The 11485-nt window shown below is 39.5% G+C and overlaps 1 pseudogene; it reads left to right on the top strand.

Annotated features, from left to right (window-relative positions):
• The first annotated feature begins 3878 nt into the window (after nt 1-3878).
• LOC129883904 (5S ribosomal RNA) lies at nt 3879-3999 on the top strand (annotated as a pseudogene).
• The last annotated feature ends 7486 nt before the right edge of the window (nt 4000-11485 follow it).

Below are 11485 nucleotides of genomic sequence, written 5' to 3' on the forward strand. Positions count from 1 at the left end.
ATAAGAGGTATGTGAAGGTACCCTTTCTTCTTTTTGGCATGTCTTAGAAGTATGAATTATGTATGTGAAATTGGTAATTGTTCCATTCTAAAAATCTGAGTATGAGTTAAGAGTTTTGTCCACTACCTACTGAATTGATAAAAAGGTAGTACATATAAAGCTTATCTTTTCCTACCTCCAAAGAGACTGGATCGTGGGTAATCTAGGGCATGGATCTGGAGGTGACTCCATTCATAAGTTCTGGGTATAATTCATGACTTGTAGTCACGATTGAACATCAAAGGTCTGAAGGTAGTTAAACTACTACTCCCAACCTTCTATATAGTAACTGATAAGTGTAGATACTAGCTCCTCTTCCTAAAGGCTCTACAGTAACATATGTTTCCAATTGCACAAGTTGTGTCATTGATTACATGAGCTATAGGGCATGGTCTTGATACATGTCTGTGGTTCTTGAGGCCCCAATTGATGTAATCCTTAATGACATCTAAAGGGTACTTTGGATAATTACTTTCCTAAGATTTCAGTGATGATTCACGTGACTATTTCATGGAGTCTCAGAACCTGTACTTACTTTTAAATGATAGGGGTCCTAAAGTAGTTAAACTATGACCCTCAAGCCTTCTATAGGCTGAATAGTGATGGGATGTGTAAGCTCCTAAACCTGGGGGTTCTTGGGCATACTTTATGATAATGGTTGAGGGATATTTGATATGCTGATGAGTCCTATATGTATGTATATGCATATTACATTATATATGGATCGGGCCATCGTTCCTCGGAGTTGTTATATGATATGCATGTATACGGATTGGGCCGTCGTACCTCGGCACTATTATGCAATATACGGATCGGGCCGTCGTACCTCGGCACTATTATGCAATATACGGATCGGGCCGTCGTACCTCGGCACTGTTATATGATATAGATTGGGCCGTCGTACCTCGACATTATCATTATTATGACATGATATAAGGATCAGGCCATCGTTCCTTGGCACGTACTTGCTATATACATGGACCGGGCTGTGCGTTCCACAACAATAATAATACATATGTCCTCCGGATAGCAGAACGATATAATTGTTACACCAAGTCCCTAAACGGGCTGTGTATGATCCGTGATAATAGTATGTGTGACTTTGTTTTATAAGATGCAGGTACGGTGAATAGCTAAACATTATACTTGCCCTATATGCTTGTTTTAACTCTAATTCCTTATATACACTGTTACATGCTTACATACTTAGTACATATGTCGTACTGACCCCCTTTCCTCGGGGGGGGGGGGGGGGGGAGGGGGGGCTGCATTTCATGCCCGCAGGTACAGACGTACTCTTTGGGGATCCGCCAGGCTAGGGTTCCACTCGACAAGTTTGGGAGAAGCTCCACTGTGTCGGAGCCTAGCTTTTGGTACTAAACCTCTCATGTATATTTTTTTATTCAGGGGTACGGCGGGGGCCCTGTCTCGCCTTATGTTATCACTAATACTCTTAGAGGTTTGTAGATACGTGTGTGGGTTGTTTATACATGCGAGTTTAGTTGTGTCTATATGAATTATATTCTGGGATATTCCCTTTATCGTGGCAGCCCTGTCGGCTCGCATATGTATTTAAAACGGGACGACCCTACATACTACGATAGCCTCGCTGGCTTGTAAGTCGTGTTTATTACTGAGACGTTGTCACCCAAACAGGTGACAAGTTTAATTACGGTTACTATTAGTGCATGCAAGTGTCCAGCTAGGGCACCCAGTCACAGCCCACGGGGATGTGTCATGACATAAGTGTTATCAGAGCAATTCATCCTTGGAGTGTCTATAGAACGTGTCTAGTGGAGGCTTGTTTATCGGTGTGTTGTGCACCACATCTATAAACAGGAGGCTACAGGACATTTAGGATGTTATCTATCTTTCTTATCTTACATCGTACGATAGAGTTGTAATATTAAGATGATTCCTTCCTAATGATTTATTATGTTTATAGTAATGAATCCAAGGAAAGCAACGGCTACCCAGAAGGGCAAATTAGTAGCAGGGGAAACTAGTCAGACCCCGAATGTTACAAGGGCGCGTGCCCAGTCTATGCCGGGGATTGCGCTTCGGTCGGCAAGTTCTACTACACCATCACTTTTAGAGGAGCATAGAGCAGCAGCAAGCTCTACTACACCGCCACTTCCAGAGGAACATAGGGAAGCAACAACTGCAGAACCCGAGACTCTAGAGCCTGAACCTCAAGCCCCACATCCAGGGGCAGAAGATAGAGCCATGAGAGATGCGGTTCAATTGCTGACTAGGATAGTAGCAGGGCAGGCTCGAAGGCATGGGCTAAGAGCCAATGATGTAGATAGACATGACAGCTTGAGGTTTCGTGACTTTTTGACTTGTAACCCTCTAGAGTTTTATGGGTCGAGACCCATAGATGACCCACAGGAGTTCATTCGACAAATGCAGCATACATTAACAATAATTAGGGCTTCTGAGACTGAGTCTGTTGAATTGGCTTCATATCAGCTGCGTGACGTAGCCGTTAATTGGTATGAGTCTTGGAAACTATCAAGAGGCGAGGATGCTCCTTTAGTAGTCTGGGATGAGTTTGTGGAAGCCTTCCTTAACCACTTTCTACCTCCGGAAATGAAGCGAGCCAGAGTTGATAGATTTTTGTAGTTTAGGCAAAATGGTAGGAGCATTAGAAACTACAGCCTTGAGTTTGAATCGTTGGCGAGACATGCGCCCACTATTGTGGCGGATATGGCTGATAGGGTGCATCGCTATGTGATGGGGCTAGATCGCTACTTGATTGATAGTTGTATGGCCATGGCTTCTCATCCAGGCATGGATATTACTCGAGTATAGGCATACGCACAAGGGGTGGAGGATCGACACGGAGGGCGACAACCAGATAGAAGTTATGATAGAGGCCAGCATAAGAGAGTTAGGTTGGGTCGTTATTTAGGGGAGTTTCGAGGAGACCAGCCTCAGCAGTATAGTAGGTATCCTACCCAGCAAGCCCAGAGTTCACCCCCACAGTTTATGGGTAGGGGGTTCAATAAAACAGGGTATTCAGAGGCCGGTCATAGCTCACAGATGAATAGGGATTTGCGTTGGTTGAGAAAACCTTTGCCTCGGTGCTCTCGTTATGGTAGGTCTCACTTTGGGGATTGTCGTTTTATTTCGGGTGCTTGTTTCACTTGTGGTCTTCAAGGCCATTTCATGAGAGATTGCCCACTTAAGGGTAACCAAGGTAGTGCATCCCAGTCTACTAGGTCAGTTGCTGGTTCTTTGTCTTCGGTTGCTATGCACCCTATGGGGCAGGGTACCTAGACAATAGTAGGCCATGGTAGAGGTCGTGGTGGAACTTCTACTTCTAGTGGTCCTTCAAACCGCATCTACGCCTTAGCTAGCAGACAGGATCAGGAGGCGCCACCAGATGTGGTTATATGTATATTATCAATTACCTTTCAAAATATATATGCATTAATATCGAGAGCCCTGTGTGGCTATAATATGATATGATCTGAATATATATATGCATGCCCTGTTAGACATTGTTGGTATTTTCTGCGTGCAGGTTTTTGAGATGGTAAGAAATATAGAGGAAACTCTGCCAACATTTTTCAAAAAAGAAAAAGGATACAGGGTTGCAGTATACCCTATCTGTAATAAGAAGTATGATACTATGGGATGGAACACGAACAGGGTATGATGTGAATATAACGAGGATCGCTATGAAAATAAGTAAAGCCTAGTGAGAAAGTGGCTAAAGATAGGATATGGTCCGTGTAATAAGAATATAAGGGTAACTTGGGTGGTGCAACTTAGCCTACCGGATCAGCTGCTGGGTTATCATCTTCTTTAGTATCTATGCGCCCCACAGGGCAGGATGCGACCATACCAGCACTAAGGCACCGGATCCCATCAGAACTCCGAAGTTAAGTGTGCTTGGGAGAGAGTAGCACTGGGATGGGTGACCTCCTGGGAAGCCCTGAGCGGTTGGGATATGAAATGCTATGAACATATGTATTTGAAAAGTTGAACATAAGCTGACACTGAAATGGATACACCCGAAAGGGGGGAAGTGGATATAGGAGATACAAGCATGGGATGAAACCAAAAAACACTATAATGTGTTCATGTGAATATTTAAATTTCAAGTGAGATCCCATGCTGGAATTATTAGTAAGGACCTTACAAAGTATTACATCAAAGAATGGATGCGTACAAAGAGGATGAATACGACAAGAGAGTCACAATAAGAATTTAAGGATATTGTAAGAGATAGAAAGGCTATACCTGACTAAAGGTTAAAGTGTTGGCAACCGAATTATTGGTTACTGATATTGTGACTTACAAGTAACACAAAATAAAGGATAAGAGATCTTTCCTAAGGTAGAATACAAGAAAACATAAGAATAAGTTAAGAAAAGGAAAGACCGCGAAAAAAATTGAACGCACTTGGTACACAATTTTCCTGATATCCTTTTAGACCTTGTAAGAGTTAACATTCGAGGACGAATGTTCTAAAGGGGGGAAGGATGTTACACGCCGTAGTTTTGTATATTGTAGCATTTTTTTGTTAAAAATATTGCCGCGGGATACATGTTATCTATGAGACTCCACCCAAGTAGTAACGGTTGGAAATAGGTTTATAAGAATATGGAAAGAGTTGGAGGCCGAATAATGAGTCGTGGTACTCCATTTACTTATGTAATCCACCAACTTGGATGTTGTACATACTTAAACTAGTTGAGTACATACTAAGCTTGCATAGTACGGATTACATAGGCTCTTAAAATAAGACGAGAGGACAAACCTACGAAAGGGAGCAAAAACTAGTTTCCGAACTTATGAAAGCGAAGCAAGCAGGTGACAAACAAGCGGGTGACAAGCAAGTAGGTGACACACCTAGGTGGGACCCACACTGCCACGTGGCAGCATGTGATTGGTGGCATGTAATGACGTGTCTGCCTAAGGTTGTGACACGTGTCACCCCTAGAGGATGACACGTGTCACCCTCCAAAAGGATATATATATGTGTAAAGTGCTGAAAATTTATCACATTTCAGCCTTCTCTCTTCAAAAAAAAACTTGAGAGAAAAACCAAGAACAAGAGAGAGTATAGCTACGGGTTTGGTTGCCAAGAAAGGTAAGGCCCGATTTCTTTCCGTGAATTAATTATTTAAGGTATCCTATGGTGATATGACGGTGTTTAACAACATAAAATTTATCGTTAGGTAAAAGAGGAGATTTTGTTCTTGTTACCAGACCCATTTTTGAAGATACCACTGTTAGTAAAACGAGTATAAATCCTTGTGTAAGGCTTAGTTTCAAGTGATTCAAGATGTTTTGGAAAGATATTTCATATGGCTATAACTTTTATTTAGACTCTAAAACCCAATTTTTCTTTTATCTGCTCGAAAAAGGTTGGTGAAGCATGGGGGAGCTGCTGCCCAGATTTCGTTTTAGAAATTTACAAGGACTGCTGTTGGTATCTTGGGAATATCTTTTTGTACAAAATTGATGTAGGGGTAATTCAACATTTTTTGCGACCCTAAGACACATGTCTATAACTTTCATTGAGGACACAAATCCTGTTTCCCTCAATTACCCCTTCGAAACTAAGCGACAATACAAGACAGTAAGCTGTCCAAAATTCACGTTTTGATAGTTTTGACAAGTTTAACGTAAGGTAAGGTCTTTCCTTATAATTTGAAGTTTATGGTGTTGTCATAGGGTGTATTACACACCTTGTATGATGCTGGAAGTGTAAAAATGTCATAGCAATGTTTAACGTTCGAAGCAATCCAAATTGTAGTCGTTATAGTCGAATTGTTGTCGAAGTAAAGTGTTGTTATTGTGAGTGGTTGCTGCAGGGGTGTGATGTGTGGTTGAATGGCCTAAATGTGTTTGAAAGTGGTTTAGGGTGATTTTGGTTGAAGCAACATAACCACTCGTTGTGTATAATTAAAGGCGTTATAAAATAAAGGCTAGACGCCCTATTGTTATATCGTATTTTTGAATAAGTCATTTGAAGTTTATGTTGTATATTGTTGTTGTGAATTGCTTAAACATATGCTGCAGGTTGTTGTTTTTGGTTGGCTGTAGGTCTTAGGGACCTAATTGGAAATCCGGATAGGGTACATTGTAGGGGAGGTGCTGCCCAATTTTCGTTAACACCTTAGCAAACTAAAGAACTAGTCGAGGAAACGACTAAGGAAATAGATTCCATTAATACTAAGGTGTAACCTAAGATACTGGAAAGTTAAGAAAGGTTGATATTCATATTACTTTTATGTTGGATAGGTTCAAAGGATGATGAGGCGAACGGGATAAAGAGTAACTCACAAGAGGTATGTGAAGCTACCCTTTATTCTTTTTGGCATGTCTTAGAAGTAAGAATTATGTATGTGAAATTGGTAATTGTTCCATTCTAAAAATCTGAGTATGAGTTAAGAGTTTTGTCCACTACCTAATGAATTGATAAAAAGGTAGTACATGTAAAGCTTATTTTTTCCTTCCTCCAAAGAGACTGGATCGTGGGTAATCTAGGGCATGGATCTGGAGGTGACTCCATTCATAAGTTCTGGGTATAATTCATGACTTGTAGTCACGATTGAACATCAAAGGTCTGAAGGTAGTTAAACTACTACTCCCAACCTTCTATATAGTAAATGATAAGTGGAGATACTAGCTCCTCTTCCTAAAGGCTCTACAGTAACATATGTTTCCATTTGCACAAGTTGTGTCCTTGATTACATGAGCTATAGGGCATGGTCTTGATACATGTCTATGGTTCCCGAGGACCCAATTGATGTAATTCCTAATGACATCTAAAGGGTACTTCGGATAATTACTTTTCTAAGATTGCACTGATTATTCACGTGACTATTTCATGGAGTCTCAAAACTTGTACTTACTTTTAAATGATAGGGGTCCTAAAGTAGTTGAACTATGACCCTCAAGCCTTCTATAGGCTGAATAGTAATGGGATGTGTAAGCTCCTAAACCTGGGGGTTCTTGGGCATACTTTATGATAATGGTTGAGGGATATTTGATATGCTGATGAGTCCTACATGTATGTATATGAATATTACATTATATATGGATCGGACCATCGTTCCTCGGCGTTGTTATATGATATGCATATATACGGATCGGTCCGTCGTACCTCGTTACTATTATGCATTATACGGATTGGGCGATCATACCTCGACACTGTTTTATGAGATTTGGACTAGGTCGGCGTACCTCGGGATTATCATTATTATGACATGATATAATGATTGGGCCGTCATTCCTCGGCACATACTTGCTATATACATGGATCGGGCTGTGCGTTCCACAACACTAATAATACATATGTGCTCCGGATAGCAGAATGATATAAGTTTTACACCAAGTGCCTGAACAGGCTAAGTACGGTACGTGATAATAGTATGTGTGACTTTATTTTATAAGATGCAGGTATGGTGAATAGCTAAACATTATACTTGCCCTGTATCCCTGTTTTAACTGTAATTCCTTATATACTGTTACATGCTTACATACTCAGTACATATGTCGTACTGATCCCCTTTCCTCGGGGGGGGGGGCTATATTTCATGCCCGCAGGTACAGACGCACGCTTTGGGGATTCGCCAGCCTAGGGTTCCACTCGCCAAGTTTGAGAAAATCTCCACTGTGTCGGAGCCTAGCTTTTGGTACTAAACCTCTGATGTATATTTGTTTATTCAGGGGTACGGCGGGGGGCCTGTCCCACCTTATGTTATCAGTAATACTCTTAGAGGTCTGTAGATACGTGTGTGGGTTGTGTATACATGCGTGTTTAGTTGTGTCTATATGAATTATATTCTAGGACGTTCCCTTTATCGTGGCAGCCCTATCGGCTCGCATATGTATTTAAAAAGGGACGACCCTACATGCTACGATAGCCTCGCCGGCTTGTAAGTCGTGTTGCCTACTGAGACGTTGTGACCCAAAAAGGTGACAAGTTTAATTATAGTTACCAGGAGTGCATGCGAGTGTCCAGCTAGGGCACCCAGTCGCATCCCACGGGGATGGGTCGTGACAGTAGGTTCATAGTATATGCCTCCCGGCAGCTAAAAAAGCACGAAAGAAACTATCCAACTCATGATTTGGAGTTAGCAGTAGTAATTCATGCTTTGAAAATATGGAGGCATTATTTATATGGCGTACATGTTGATATATATACGGATCAAAAAAGTCTCCAATACATATTTAAACAGAAGGAGTTGAATTTGCGTCAGAGAAGGTGGCTAAAGTTGCTGAAAGATTATGATGTTGATATTCTTTACCACCCGAGAAAAGCAAATGTTATGGAAGATGCACTTAGCTGTAAATCCATGGGTAGTTTGGCAGATGTAAAACTAAAATGGGAAAATATAGTTCGTTAGATTTGCCAGTTAGCTAACCTTGGAGTCTAATTGGCTGATTCTAGTAATGGTGAAGTTTTTGTTCGAAGAGTTGCTGAATCCTCTATCATGGAAGAGGTAAAGCAATGCCAGTATGGAGATCCTATTCTGGCATAGTACAAAGATTTATTCCTTCAGAGGGAAAAGACCCTATTCGAGCTCACACCTAATGAAGTTCTAAGATATAGGGAAAGATTATGTGTACCTGATATTGCAAGGCTATGGAAGCAGGTTATGGGAGAGGCACACTATACCTAATATTCTATTCATCCAGGGTCAACAAAGATGTATCATGACCTTAGATGTTTATAATAGTGGAAAGCCTTGAAGAAGGACATAGTAGAGTTCGTAGCCACTGCCTAAACTGCCAATAGGTTAAGATTGAGCATCAGAAGCCTGACGGACTATTACAAGATATATATATATATCGACTTAGAAATGGAAAGCCATTAATATGGATTTCATTACAGGCTTATGTCGCACTCCATGGAAGTATGATTCTATATGGGTTATTGTAGATAGGCTGACAAAATCAGCCCATTCCATATGGGTTATTGTAGATAGTAAGACTTCATGGGGTCCCTACATCTATTATTTCAGATAGAGGAGCTCAATTTACAACTAACCTCTAGAGATCATTCCATAAGGGGCTAGGAACACAAGTGAGTCTTAGTACGATATTTCATCCTCAAACTGATAGACAAGCTGAGTGTACCATCCAGACACTAAAAGATATTCTACGTGCTTGTATTATTGATTTCAAAGGTAGCTGGGATGAACATTTACCACTTATTCAATTCACTTACAATAACAGCTACTATTTTAGTATCCAGATGGTACCATATGAAGCTTTATATAGAAGAAAGTATAGGTCACCTATTGGTTGGTTTGATGTTAGTGAGACTAAACTAATAGGCCCGTATATGATTCAGCAAGTTGTGGATAAAGTGAAGCTCATTGAGGAGAGATTATTAGCAGCCCAGAGTTGACAAAAATCATATCCAGATAATGCATGTCGATCTTTATAGTTTCAAGTTGATAATTGGGTATTTTTGAAGGTGTCACCTATGAAGGAGGTAATGAGATTCGGCAAGAAAGGGAAGCTTAGCCCGAGATATATTGTCCCTTATCAGATTATTCGTAGAATAGGCAAGGTTACCTATGAGTTAGACCTACCATCCGATTTAGAAGCAGTACATCTAGTTTTTCACGTGTTAATGCTTTGCAAATATATAGGTGACCCTTCTAGAATTTTTCTCATAGATGATGTCCAGGTAACAGAAGACTTGTCCTAGGGGGAGAAACCTATCGCCATCCTAGATCAACAAAATAGGAGGTTGCGGACTAAGGACGTGGCTTCCATCAAAGTGTTGTGGCAAAATAAAAATAGAGAAGAGATGACCTAGGAAGGTGAGGAGGAGATGAAGAACAAGTACCCTTACTTGTTCCATACACCTACAAGTAACTTAAATTTTTAATTGGCTGAATTCATAGAGAAATGAAATTTTCATAATGAATTTAACATTCGAGGACGAATATTCTTAAAGGGGGGAGGATGTAATACCCCGTATTTTTCATTTGCTAAAGTTTTAGTATATTGTACTCAGTGTGGAATATTCATACATATATGAGAAATCATGACTTGTAGGTGAATGTATTGGTTGGAAAAGGATTGAAAGTGTGACAATGGTTTGAAATTTCAAATGGTGGCATGTTATTTTTTTTAATTCTAAAAGGAGTAGTAAGTTGAAGTAAGAGGTATTAAGATTTGGGTTGGTTATATGGTAATATTAATCTATGTAATGACTTATTGTTGGGCCAATACAAGTGAATTATGGGAAAACCCAATTCTGAAATTTTTCTGGCAGCCCATTGTTGGTGGAATGGATGAGGATTTTGGGCTGCCAAACTCCAATAATTTTTTTAGGACAAAAACCTAATATGTTTTCCACATAATAAACTATTTTTTGTCCAAAACATATCCCAAAAACCGATCCAAAAGAGCCCAATTCAAAGGGGATAAAGATCAGGCAATTTTCAGCATTTACACTTCGCAAATATTTCCAGAATTCTCTCCCACTTCTCCCTTATCTCATAACCTATCCAGTAACGTCCCAACACTCTTTGAACTTCAAAAATCTGTCCACAGTTAAGTTAAGTTGATTATTTATTATTTTAACTTGATTCTTCCATGGAATTCATTGGAATCATGCTATAGATGTTGGAAACATAAATCTAAAATTTTTGGAAAGCTGTCCAAATATTTTAGTTTCTAACTTTCGAAAACTACTTTGATCTTTGGTTTTTTTTTGAGAAGAATGATTTAGGATATTATTGTATAAGTCTAAATAAGGCAATTAAATATGTTAAATAAAGTTTTATTGCTCATTTTTGGTATTTTTAAGGACGGAATTGAGAAGAGGTTTTACATATTTTTGGTGTAAGGACTTTTGAGTTCAAATATTCTATTGTGCTGTGAAGTTATGTTGAGGCTGTTAGATATTTTTTTTGCATGATATGGTTAAGGTATCTTTAAGGTGTAAACTACAAAGGATGTGTAAAATTTGGTTAAAGTAGAATAACATATTTGTATGGGTTAAATTGAAGTAATTACGAGAACTAATTGGAGATGAAAATCTGTCCGCTAATATTGTTGTCGACATGTGTTGTTGTGGGTTATTTTAAGGTCATTTTTGAAGTATTTGTGCAGGGATTTATTGGTATATAACTTGTGAATAAGTTGGTTGTTGTTGTTAAGTAAATGGTGCTGAATTTATGCATTGTTTGGGCTATTTTGGAGTTAATTCGGAAGTACGAATTATAAGGGAAATGCTGCCCAAGTTTTGTTAGAATTCCTAATTATAATGCTACTCTCTTATTTGTAGACTTATAAACATAAAGAGTAGCTGTAGATGCTGGACATTAGTTAGACATCCAGGTATGTAAAGCTAACCTTTCTTTCTTTTGGCATGATCTTATGTAACAAACGGATGATAAATGTATACAATTCCAATGAAGCTCTTATTCTTAGAGATACTAGGATGGCAAATGTTCTT

Source organism: Solanum dulcamara, chromosome 3 (assembly GCF_947179165.1).
Source record: "Solanum dulcamara chromosome 3, daSolDulc1.2, whole genome shotgun sequence".
In the NCBI taxonomy this organism is placed as follows: domain Eukaryota; kingdom Viridiplantae; phylum Streptophyta; class Magnoliopsida; order Solanales; family Solanaceae; genus Solanum; species Solanum dulcamara.